The sequence below is a fragment of the Vanacampus margaritifer genome, chromosome 19, assembly GCF_051991255.1.
Source record: "Vanacampus margaritifer isolate UIUO_Vmar chromosome 19, RoL_Vmar_1.0, whole genome shotgun sequence".
In the NCBI taxonomy this organism is placed as follows: domain Eukaryota; kingdom Metazoa; phylum Chordata; class Actinopteri; order Syngnathiformes; family Syngnathidae; genus Vanacampus; species Vanacampus margaritifer.
In genome coordinates this window covers 4,192,282-4,205,218 of record NC_135450.1, presented here as the reverse complement: position 1 = coordinate 4,205,218, position 12,937 = coordinate 4,192,282, and the positions used below count along the sequence as shown (strand labels likewise).

The 12,937-nt window shown below is 38.8% G+C and overlaps 1 protein-coding gene across 5 annotated transcripts in view; it reads right to left on the bottom strand.

The window, feature by feature from the left end:
* disp1 (dispatched homolog 1 (Drosophila)) overlaps positions 1–12,937 on the bottom strand; it is an 81,010-nt gene that overhangs the window by 67,248 nt on the left and 825 nt on the right. For 4 of the 5 annotated variants that reach the window (XM_077552339.1, XM_077552341.1, XM_077552342.1 and 1 more), the window contains exons 2-3: positions 12,333–12,461; positions 10,842–10,914 (exon numbers count right to left, since the gene is read on the bottom strand). The gene's annotated coding sequence lies outside the window, so the exon portion shown is untranslated. Of the gene's footprint in view, positions 1–3,661; positions 3,742–10,841; positions 10,915–12,332; positions 12,462–12,937 lie in introns of all 5 variants that reach the window. The other variant, XM_077552337.1, reaches the window with a different exon arrangement.

Below are 12,937 nucleotides of genomic sequence, written 5' to 3'. Positions count from 1 at the left end.
AGGAATTGGCAAGTATGTACATACTAAAATACTTCAGCTGAATGCATTTTGCATAAAGACAATGTGGAAAAAATATGCCCTTTGTTAATTTTCTTATTGGTTTCCAAAGGATTCAGCTAGGAAACATAATGTTCATTTACTTTGTTCATAGAGTCAGTTGTAACTAATAAAGTCACTAAAAATTGACCATTCAGCCTGAAGAGATGCAAAAGATTGTCCTGCAGTTCGTGTATGCCCAATAAATTCATAACATAAATTACATTTTTTCCAGTAGAGTATACTTCGACAAATCTTCTAAAATGTGTACGTGCATACACAATACAATAATTCAAGATTATGGTGTAAACAGGCTACTATTAACTCATTCAAACCCAAAAACACGTACGTAAACATAAGTTTTTTAATACTTTGTCTTTCACTCCTAAAAACGTATTTATACATTTTTTTAATGTTTTTTTTTATGCTAGAGTACACAAAAGGCTTTGATGCAGCTTCTGACCTGAAGAGGCCGCTTAAAGCAATGGTCGTTATTACAAAAACGGCCAGCAGGTGGCAGCAGAGTATAAGAGATCAGGCAGGGCCATGTCGCAACAATCTCTTTTTCCCAGTGTTTTCAACAGGTTTATGATGATAAAGCTTAGCTTTATTCTAATGCTTATTGCTGCAAAACTGAAACAGACACAAATATCCTTTTTTTTCCCGATGAAAGAAGAGAACAGCTCAGTGGCATGACACAATTTATGTGGAAAACCAATATTCGAAACAAATGTTTTTGGGTATCAAGTCATTCATACTAAGCAGTGAACAGTTAAACAAATACGGAACAATTTTAAGTGAACGAGACAAAAAAAGTCAGTTCAATTTATTGTGAAAATAGTCATTATTTGCAGCCATAGTAACGTGCGATGTTGCTAAACTGGTTATGTATACAATAAACAATAACAAAGAAACAACAATAATCAGTTAAATAACTAATCGTGGGGGAAAAAATGCTATAACAATGCAAAACAAATTTGTGAATCAGATTATTTACTTAATAATAATAATAATAAAAATATCCAATCAAAGAATATTCAAGAGCTTCTGCCCTAATTAGGATCAAATCAATCAATCAATACCCACCTCCCAGCATTTTGTCACCAAGGATGTACCCACTTTTTCTACGCCTGCCTCCTCTAATATCACACTAGCAGTCTAGCACTGCACTCATTCAGCCAATAATACATCATATATTAATTCAACTTTCACGATTTAATGGATTATCTGAGTCATTCAAAAATAATTTCTCTGCATAAACCTTATGTGCCTGTACTGTATGTGTTTTGGCTGTAAACTATTTCACTTTGTAATCTTGCATAAACTCTGCAAGTCACACAACAGTTCCCTAATGTAGCCTACAGTATCTTTATTTATTTATTTATTGAAATAAGGTTACATGATCAACATCCTGGCACATTTTATTTTTGAATAAACATTTCAAATGTAAAAAAGAATACAAACAAAAAACTGCCTCTAAAACATAAAACCGTGAACTGGAAGCATTGTCGAGCATCAGGATACTATTCTTTGGATCTACTTTGTCTAAGTGAAAGGAATGATCTCCAGTTGTTAGTTTAACAATACAAGGCTTCAGCTAAAATGGGGCTCCTTGACAAATTCCTACCTTTCCACAATTCGCATTGAGTCTCTGAAGACACAAACAATCTGTTGATTCAGTGGTGGAATTCTGTCCCTTAAGCCGTTATTTGCTTTAGCAGTAATGACACAAGGAGAGGAATTTGAGAAATGTCTGTGGATAGCAGACTCATTTCCTTCAGACAGACAAGATGCCAATGAAGTCTTCTGAAGCTCCACTTACAGGTCAATACACTGCAGTGCATGCACTGCAACCAACATTAGAACACTTTTAGCCAATGGAAAAATAGAGAAAGAGAATATATTGAGATTACCTGATATTATAAAATATGATAAAATAGTCGATCATTTTCATCACGTATGTCATCAAATCATGTATGTAGACTTCAAAGACCTATTTTCAGATTGAGTGCAAACAGAAGTACAGTATCCATCCAGGCTAGCATCTAATTGTGCCACCTTTGGCAGCAATAACTGAAATCAAACGTTTGTGATAATTGATGATGAGTCTGGGTGCTGTGGAGGAGTTTTAAACCACTCTTTTTTGCAGAATTGTTTCAACTCATGAAGGCCACACCGCAGCATCTCAGTTGGATTTATTAAAGCTGCTCTTTGTAACAATTTTCCCAAAAATATCTTTACAACAGCTTTTTTATTTGACTATTAATGACTGCAACATCTTCTAATAAGTTGTTCACAATGGGTACGACTGCAAGGCTCTGCCTAATAGTTTTCAGACTAGATATGCCATGTGCGCATTGCGTATGTGAAGAAGGGTGTCTTGCAGTTTCATTTTTCAGCCAGGTGGCAGTAGCAATTGATAATGGAATTTTCTGCATTCAGCAGCTTTAATTTTGTTCTTTCTGAGCCATTCTGAGGTGGACTTGCTGGTGTGTTTTGGATGGTTGTCCTGCTGCATAATCCAAGAGCGTTTGACGGTACAAACTGATGGCCGGACATTCGCCTTCAGGATCATCTGGTAAACAGCAGAATTCATTTTTCCGTCAATCACAGCAAGTTAGGGGGCCTGAGCGTACAAAATAGGTGCACCCTAGAAATGATTGTGGATTTCAGGTGAGGGAGGAGAGGAGCTCAACCAACGCCTATCACCATTGAGGGCACAGAGGTGGAAGTGGTTTCTAACCACAAATACCAGGGCGTAAAGATAAAAGGCTGGATTGGAAAGGTCACGTTGATTCTGTTGAACTGCAAAGGCCGAAACCGACTATTTTTTAAGGAGGCTGCGGCGTGTTTTTCGCCGTAGTCTACTGGGGAGAATACAGTGGTGTAACAGATAAGAACAGGCTGAATAAGATTATTAACTCATTTGCTCCCAAAAAGTTATAAATATGGTCTATTTATATTGCAATAGTCTCAAAAACATATGTATACGTTTTTTTATAGTATTTTTAATGCTAGAGCATATAAAAGGCTTTGATGCAGGCTCTGAACTGAATAGAATGCTTGAAGCAGTGGTATTACAAAAACGGCCAACAGGTGGCAGCAGACTATAAGAAATCAACCAGGGCCATGTTGCAAAAAGCTTTTTTCTCCACTGTTTTAAACAGATTTGTGAATAATGATGAAACTTAGCTATATTTTAATGCTAATTGCTGCAAAATGGATAGAAATGTACTTTTTTTAAAGAGACTCTAATATTTACTTTTGTAGGTTCCATGTTTTTATAGCAATAGAACATAATATTCTGTGGGCCTTGCAAAATCAGTCAAAATCCAGTAAAACAGCCAAGAGTGAAGGGGGTTGCTTCAGTGAAAATGGCTGGGAGTGAATGAGTTAAAAGCAGGTTCTGTGGTTAGCTTGGAACTCCCAACAGTTCAACAGGTGACTGAGGATGAATAGGGAATGGAATAGTGAATGGTCCAAAATCTACTCTGGTCATTTTCCCATTGAATGAAAATTATGCAGCTGTGTAGTATGACGGTGACCTTGCGGGAATTGTTGTATGCCTGACTTTAGTCACTACCTGTGTCACCAAGAGAGTCAAGACAAAGCACTTCCAGGTTACCTTGAGAGCTTCCTTCTCATTACCAAAGGTCATCGAGCTGTACACAATAATGACCTCTCATGCCAAAGGTTACTGGAGGCCTAAGGGAAAGACACATAAGGAGTGGAGTGTGTGATTTTTGTCTGACCTCCTACTTTCACTTACCATCATCAGGAATGCACATTGTTACATATCAGATTGATCTTACCCAAATTAACTTTTAAATCAAAAACATCTGACGTGACCTAGACTGCTCGTCCTGTAACCAGTTTGGGTGTTTGGTAGTTGTCGCTGGCCTGGTTGAATTCCTGTCAATGGTACAGCTCTTAGACCACACTGCGCTTATTAGCTCTTGCCTGCTGTTGCACTCACTCAAACCAGACGTCACTGGGTCAAAACTCAAAGTAAAGCAATGCATTTCCTTGGATGCAAAATTACTTTTTCACATATAGGGTCATATTGGTTTGTATTTTTTCTAGCCTTGGTAAATAAAATCATTATTAGAAACTGCATGTTATATATCCATTTGTTGTCTATGTATGATTATGTGATATTAAAAATGGCTTGTTGAAACGAAACCTTTGCAAGTGAAAATGTAAATAGGCAAAACAACAACAACACAGAAATCAGGAAGTGGGAAAATACTTTTTTACGGTACTATATGAAAAAAATGAACATTGATGTGATAGAACATATTTTTTTGCATATTGTTGAAATCAATAGTGTTTTTTTTTTTATTAATGAATTATTAGTTCACCAGTAGATGGTGCTAAATATTACACACTGCAGCTTTAATATTACATATACAAATTTTAGTCATTCAAAAACAGTATGGGAGGAAGAAAGGAAAAGATTAAGCAAAGCTCAATTGTGCTTTAAGACCATGCCTGCTATGAACATCCGGCCCTTGCCAAATGCAATTATGCAGTGCAGACCACAGAGACCATATAATGGGGATTGTGGGTCTGCCAACACCACAGCCAGAGCCATTAGTAAATAGACATGAAGACAGAAGGCAGGAGGTTCTGCCAGAACAGTCTACCCTGCAACTGCCAACCAAGGACACGAGCCATGGTCATAGCTTCATTGAGCAACTCTGAGGGTTTCTGTGCCCATAAAGCTGCTGTGTCCACCAAAGCCAAAATAAATGGAACTTTATTGAATGACTGTAAAAGGTGAACTGTTCTGTTTATTACAATGTATTGAATCATTCCAGACCCAACTACTTCAGATGCTTCCCAAGAAAGGGTAAGCCAAATGTTACTGGTAAATGTCAACCAGGTAAAAGCAAGTTTGGATTTACTATTGTACATGTGCGCATGGTAGGCATATTGCAGGCTTTTAAACATACAGAAAACACAAACACTACGACTAAGTGTAAGGACTGGCACAGTCAAGTTCATCTTAGAAATGACTAAGCAGTGTGGTGCAATTAGGTGTTAAATATTGGGGAATTTGCCCCTCTTTACCATTAGCTTAGCGGGGCTTAAAAGTGCCCCAAGTGAGACAGCAGCATGCTTGACAATAAGATTATTCTGCCGTGGGTATGCTTGTGTGAGGTTTTATTTTTTGTTGTGATTCATTCATTAGGAAAGCAAAAAAGACAACTTTTGGGGCAGGGCAAAGAGGGTATACTAAACTATGCATTTGCATGTGTATGTTGCTTGCGTCTTATAATGTAAAAACCAGAAGAAAAACTAAGTAGGTTTTCACTACCAGAGTAATAATGTAATAATATAAAAATAATACAAGCTGTGAAGTGGAGGCAAGATAGAAGCAGTCTCATAATAATAATAATAATAATAATAATAATCCACAATTAATGTGACCCCAAACTTAACTGCAAAAAAATTAATATTTCAGAGAAGAAAAATAAAAATAAACAACAGATATAATGTGGATGCACAAGTGTTCACACTCTCCTTTAACTGGGGATGCGGCTGTGTCCAGACATAATGCCATTCAAACTCATGTCAAATGGAAGTCAGAATTACACAACTTACATCATTTAAACTGCTTCTTATTAACCCATGTTTCCTATACATTAATTTAGGAGTGGCAGACTACCGCTCCTAAATTCTAGCCGCCTCTCCTCTCCTGAATCGATCCACAAACATCCAAAACTCGATTATTAAAATATGTTAAGGTAATACAGAATGTTCAAAAGAACCAGGAAAAATGGCCAACAACTTGACACCCCTCCAACCTTAGTCAAGGGAATTATGAACAGTTCCAAATACTCCAAATGTGATAGCAACTCCCTATTGCTGATGTTTGATGCGCCTGTAGTAGATGTGGATGTGGGGTTTAGCAGAATCCATGCCTCCGACATTCCGTGCATTTATTCCCTTACTGTGGCTACTATCGTAGTAGCACCCCATCAGCAGAGGTGGCAAATCCAGGTCCAGAAAGTAAAAACCCTGCCACAATTTGGCTTTAGCCCTTATTGCTAATTGTTTCAGTTTTTGTGCTCACTAGCTAGCTCCCTAGTTCTCTCCCATGGTGCTCGTTTACCTGCTAGGGAGCTAGCTAGGCTAAAGACAAACTGTAGCAGGGTTTTTTACTTTCTGGACCTGGATTTGCCACCTCTATCCATCAGTACCTTGTTTTCCACCCTGCTCAATGAATGCCTTCCTCCTGTTCCAGTAGCCCATTTCTCAGAGTGTCCTGGTTCCACAACACCTAACGCGGACCATGTTGACCTGGGCGACGTCCAAGTGGGTATGACTCTATCATTATTTGTATCACTCAACCGAGGTTTTAGGCCTCTCTGGTTGGTTGGTTAGGTAGGTAGGTAGGGGGAGAGGGAGAGAGAGAGAGAGAGACAGAGAGAGACAGAGAGAGAGAGAGACAGAGACAGAGAGAGAGACAGAGAGAGCAGACATGCTGGCAAAAAAACAACCTCATGTCTGTGTATTGCAACAATCTAGTCTAGCTGTATCACCCCGAGCACTGCAGCTGTCACCGTTTGTATATTTGATATACTAATGGATACCACAGGTGTTGCGTATTAGTGCTACCAACCTGCAGTCAATAGACTTGTCCGAGTGTCTCATTATAATATTTGGCAATCTGAATTTTCAATTTCCCAAGGAAGGAGGGAGCTTTCCTAAGGAAATGGAAGAGGCACAGTGGGAGAAAACAAATTAATGCGCTTCAGGTGGACCGACTCCCAAGACAGATCAGAATCAATGGAATGTCTTTGTAACTTGATCTTTTAAATCACCACTGTCTCTTCTGGCAATTGCTTTGTGTTGAGTTTGTTCAAATATCGACCACAGATGGAAAATCTCGCATGTTTGGCTTTGACATTTAGGTTTTATTGTCTTTGTCAGCGGTGGATATTATTCCAGACTGAGTTTGTCTTTGATCTGAATAATTTTGGACATGGACAACGGTCAGTCCCTACAGTACAGGCCAACTTGTTATTGTTATTTTAACTGAATATGAATATTAAAATCAGTCATCAGTAAAAGCCTTCTTTCTTAAAAGCCTGATTAACACAGTGTGCGCTAACCCTTTATAGGGTACACGCTAGCCCTTCAAACTGCTTGACTTGCCTCACCTCATCAGTTGTGATTTACGCTTGTGAGAGAGAGCGAGAGTGGAAGTGAGCAGGTTGATTCCCTAGATCTTTCCTTGCTTGTTTAGCTCTTCAGATAAATCCCCAAAGACATGGCCTGTTCCCCCCCACAGAGCACAGCCTCATTAGGATGTGTTGTACAAACACAGGAATGTTGACTGGCTGAGGGTGCAATAAGGGTCTTTCCTCCCAGGGACACGTTTCTTGCTGCGGACTGACCCTGCAGTTCTGTACCTTGTCAAATTGCATTTGGCTCATTTGCTGCCAAACCCAAACGTTCAGCACTCCTGAGCCAAACCAAATGTACTTTGTACCCTATCTGAGGCATGTATGACAAAACTTCAGGCTTTAATTCAGTGTTTTTAGTGATGTTTGCTGAGAAAATGAACAGAACTTGTTTCCATCACAAGACTGGATAAAGGGGGCAGAGTTTCTTTCTTTTCACATTCTTCTCACATTGCCTTTGGAATAATAGTGACCCCAAAAATGGGCACAAAAAGCTAAATAGTTTGCTAACTTGTCGATTCGCATCAGTGCTACGCGACTGTGATAATTAGCATCTTGACATGCGTCGAGTCCATCCTAAAGGGAGAAAATCCGGTCACTTTTCAAAATAAAATATTTTAAGCCTCAGCTTATCATTTAACCGGAAATACATTAAAAACTAATTTTTTTCAACTGTGCGGCACGGTCCAAAGTGGCCCATGGCCCGGTGGTTGGGGACCACTCCCTTAGGGTACTCTCTACATGAGGAAGGGGCAACTTTGGGTAATTCCACCTCAGATAGCCCAGGAAAAAGGCATTTTTAAACCTCACCCCTTCCAATTTCAAAATCCAAATTTCAGATGAAATTTTAGAATGGAATGGAATGGACTGCTATTTATATAGAGCTTTTTAACTCTTTGACTGCCAGACGTTTTCAGAAAAGGGATGCCGTCAGTGCCAGCCGATTTAAGCATTTTGACTGATTTTTCAAAGTTTGTTTCTACCTTATTCCGTTTTTCAGTAATCAACAATAGAAAATGGTTAGTTTCACCCAAATGCTCTGTTTTGAAACAAAATACGGAGAAATCAAGCTTTTTGTGAAACGATATTATTTCATGCACTCTAGTGAATTTGACACCTTTTTTTTCCCATGAATGATGCCACAAACACCTAAACAGTGCTTTACTTCTGTAAAACACTACCACCAACAATGAAAATGTGTTTTTTGATAGCAAAATACGTTTATTTACATTCAACAGTGTAACAATTCGACAAAACAATTTTGAAAACTATTTACAAATGTGTGCAACCGTGGTACTATTTACAATTGTGTGGATGTTTCAAATACAGTTTTTCTTTTTGTAACACTCCCCTGCGTGCAAGGAGACGCAGCAGGATTTTCACAACAGATTAGTTTCACTGCGATTGCAGATGCTACACTTTTTTGCTGGCTTTTTTTTCCGGGGAATAGCAAGTATATACTGCAGTGTGTGTTTGGCCATGTTGCCATCAAGTCTACTCTCAGGATCATGATACGGTGACGTTACGGTGGTGTTACGTCTGGCTTCCTCATGTCCTTCAGTTCCTATACCGGGTGGTTGATCCATCTTATCCGCTCCATTCATGGTGGCATCGTAGTCCATAACCAGTGTCTTCTCCGTGATCAGACTGTACCCACTCCTCCGATGAATATGCATTGGACTCGGGGCACTCTTCGTCGTCCGATTGAACGTCCGCCTGAGCGTGCTCGGTTGTGCTCCGCGTTTTCCGGCGTTAGCATCGCTAGCCGGTGAGGCTTTATGACATGATCATAGCCGCCGCGTCAACGCTTCCAACTTCGGCGTCAACCTCGGAGTCACCATCATCATCATCGTCGTCATCAATGTGCTCTTTAGCATTGGTCGATGATAAGATAAGATCCACTGATTGTCACACCCATCTAAGTGGGGCGAAATTTGTTCTCCGCATTTGATACTTTTCGTCTTTGAAAAAAATGCTCAAGCGTGAGCTGCTTGCAACCGGTCGCCATTATGGCTTCCTCAGCCATTGTCCCCTCAACACTCTAGCTCCGCCTCACGTCTTCTACTGACGCCTACCCAATCTTGTCCAAAGAGAGTCATCGCTGCCATCTAGGGGCCAAAAATAGGCATTATACTAACTAGATCTGCTTGATACTTTCAGCACAGCTGGCCAAGGCTTTCCTCCACCCATTTCCCCCCCCCCAAAAAAAAAAAAACTTGGTGAACGTCTTTTAACGTCTTTGGCGCTCCTCCGTAGGTTTTTACTAAACGTCATTTAACGTTTTTGGCAGTAAAAGAGTTAAGCTATAATGCCCAAAGCAAAAAATAAAATGATGTCCAACCCAAAAGTAAAAATAAAGTAATCAGGCCAACCAGCAACGAAAATTTAGGTTGAATTCCAAATCATCGACTTCAGCGACATTTGAAAGTGAAACTAAATGTAATTACTTAGCAATTAAAATGGGAATTCTTACAATGCATTCTTTCTGACGGGCTGATACAAAAATGGCACATGGCAACAAAATTTGCAAGTTGCAACAGGAAAAGTTATCTCAAAATGGATGAATCTTCTGTATCAACAAGTCTTTGGACACTAATGTGATTGGCAGGCACTTCCAAAATACCTGGCTTAGGGGATAGCCAAAGCTATTAGGCATGGCTAAAATGTTGAAATCTGACTTCGGAATAGGTTTCATCGCTGCTGAAAGTAAAATGCTTATCTCAGACATATCAAAATACATATCAATAACAGCACTGGTAGCAGAAAGATCCGCTTTAACATTTCCTTCTAAATGGCTCTAGCCTGCTGACCTGTCAGTGTAACAGTTTCAAGTCTCAACATAGTGAAACGGAAATTAGGCATGCTGGTGCCACAAGGGCCCTAGCCTCAGTTTTTTAGGTCAACATCAAAGAATTGCAGCACAATGCAGTTTGAATCATGGACAGCAGTTTAGCCTTTGCACCACAACGAGCAGGAAAATAAATAAATAAATAAAATAAATAATTGCAGCAGTGGAAGTCACATCTCTAAAATACAATATTAAAGTCATACAATTTACTGCACTGTGCATTTTCATTGTCTTCCATGTGGATTAGTCTTTCATGTGAAATAGAATGCATAAATAAAAACATTAAATGTGTTATGAGATGACTTTTGCGTTCTTGTTTTTTTTTTGCGGTGGAAAAGTTGTCACGTCAATTAGTCAACTAGCTACTAGTATATGTATTGTTGTGGTTGTAGTAGGTGGTGGTGTAATACTTCATCTTACATAATTTCTCACCGCACAAGTAAAGGATCCCATGAAAATCTCCATATGAGAAAATTCACTCATAAGGACTATCTGCTCAAAAAAAAAATCGAGAGGTCAGAAAAATTGTTGTTTTTTTTGCTTATTTTTTTGTTTTGATGGTGATGTACTAAGACAAAACTGCTGTTGTAGCATAGCATTCACAATACTGCCCCCAAGTGGCTGTGATGTCAAATATCATCAGCATCTGACCAAATATATCCGTAAAAAAATAATCACTTAGTGTAGATGCATCCCTGGCTGTGGTTATATGAGCTCAATGTGTGTTCCTGTTTAAGAGAAACAAATATTTTTGAAATACTTACAGTGACCACTCTGGATGAACTTTCATCCCAGCCTTCTCTTCTTGACTGCAACACAATGGACTCTCTCTGGTAGCTTTCAAAACATGCAAGGCGCAGTAAAAAGAAAAGACAAGAGAGTTAAGATTATTCATATTTATTTATTTAGTTTATTTGTTTAATTACGACAACGCAGGTTTTCCGTCAAGTTAGTTACCTTATTCGACACTTAATGATAATAGATTCCTCAAACCACTTACTGCAACTTTTATTTAAAAAAAAAAATAGCTTGACAAATGTTTAACCAAAGGACTTATTTCTATTACTATTACTTTCAATGACGGGAAAATGATTGTGTCACAAATGTGTGTCTTAACAGTTATTAGAGGTTCAAAATGTGCTGGTTATGTTCATATGATGTTGAGATGCTATAAGAAGAGGATTATCATGTCAGATATTTGAGTAGCCAATCGAACCATCATCCATTCAACAAAAAAACGACTGTGATTTTTACTTACAATATGGGAATTTACTTTTGTTACAAGGTGCATTGTATGTAGCTACTGTTTTGGGGGCTACAATATGATGGCAGCACAACAGCATGCTGGTTAACCAGGTTAGAATGTCAGTTGAGGGCCTTCCTTCGGGCCATCAGTTTTTCATTTGAGACTGTGAAAATCGCATGATTTTTATAGTTAACATCATAACTTGTGATTAGTCACATATTTTATATGTGTTATTTTGTTGTCCAAGTGCTGTTAATTATTTTTGTTAATTAACAGAAAAAAATGGACATTGAACAACTGTTTACCACATACAAATACAGTACCGTGTTGTATCTTTCAGTTCACTGGTACAGTAATATTATAGTACTTCATAAAGTTATTTGAGGATAAGAAGATAGGTTACTATACAATAAAAAGGAGTGTAAAATTTTGAGTCATAGTTTTGTGTTGACTGTTGAGGCTACAATAATTAATTAATACAGGATTCCAAAATTTTTGGAACGTATCACCAGCGTAAAGTGAGTAAACTCTGACGGGTGAGGAGTGAGGTAGGAACCACGCCCAATACATGACTCTAGCCGCCGACTGACCAATCAGAGCCGTTCACGGCAAAATAGCGTAAGCAGGAGAATTGCCGGTCACGGCTAAATATCCACTGCCAAAAACTAACTTAGTTACGTTTACTAATGTAACTTAACATTTCTTCGATAAAACGGTTACGTATATACAGGAAAATTAACAAATTTTAGACTGGAGCCATGACAGCTGGGTACAGATGAGGTTCCGATTTCTAACTTCGGTCTTGATTTAAAATCATAGCTGGCTGTGGTTCTTCATGCTGCCTAGGCCACCGTGCAATTCATTCGCCATTAAATGTTCCGAAACAGTCACGAAAGGTTTCATAATGCTAGCTAATGTGCAATATTAGCAAAGCGGTCACCGCTGACCAAACAGCTGGCTGAACAACAATTATGTTTTGCGTAATTAAACAGTCAAGGTGCATACTCACATTCATGAAGGCAAATCACAAGAGTGATTGGGAAATTCTATCTCGCCCCCCAGGAAAGTTGTTGCCGGATGGAATCACTGAGGTAACCACTTTGCAGGCATCACGCACCATGCTGGGGTGGGCTGGCAGCTGCGTACAGTTTGTTTCCACCATAGAATTTACAAATAGATGTCGCCTTAAGTGCTACATAGTACGTCAGCGTCGCTTCCATATTGGATAAGTCATCGTGCCTCATTCATTCACAAGGAACAAAGCCAGATCTGACATTTTGTTTCACATGTAAGACTGAGCATTTGCTTTTAACCATTATAACATAATTTTGCTCCAAACCAATGAGTCGTTTTTATTTGACTATATTTCCCGTAATTAAGAAAGTGTACTCTGATTGTTATTAGTTGGTTGTCAAACTAAGGGCCAAGAAGACAATAGCTGTGGCTGACATTTGAAATGGTCATTCCAGAACTGGTGGGCAATTTAAGTGCCAACATTTCTTTAAAAAATATGATTACATTGTTATGGCTTTAAGAAGTAAAGGGTAATAAACCCGCGTGGTTGTCGATCCCATTCTTGCGCCACAATTTAGGTCCAAATTCAGGGATTGCACT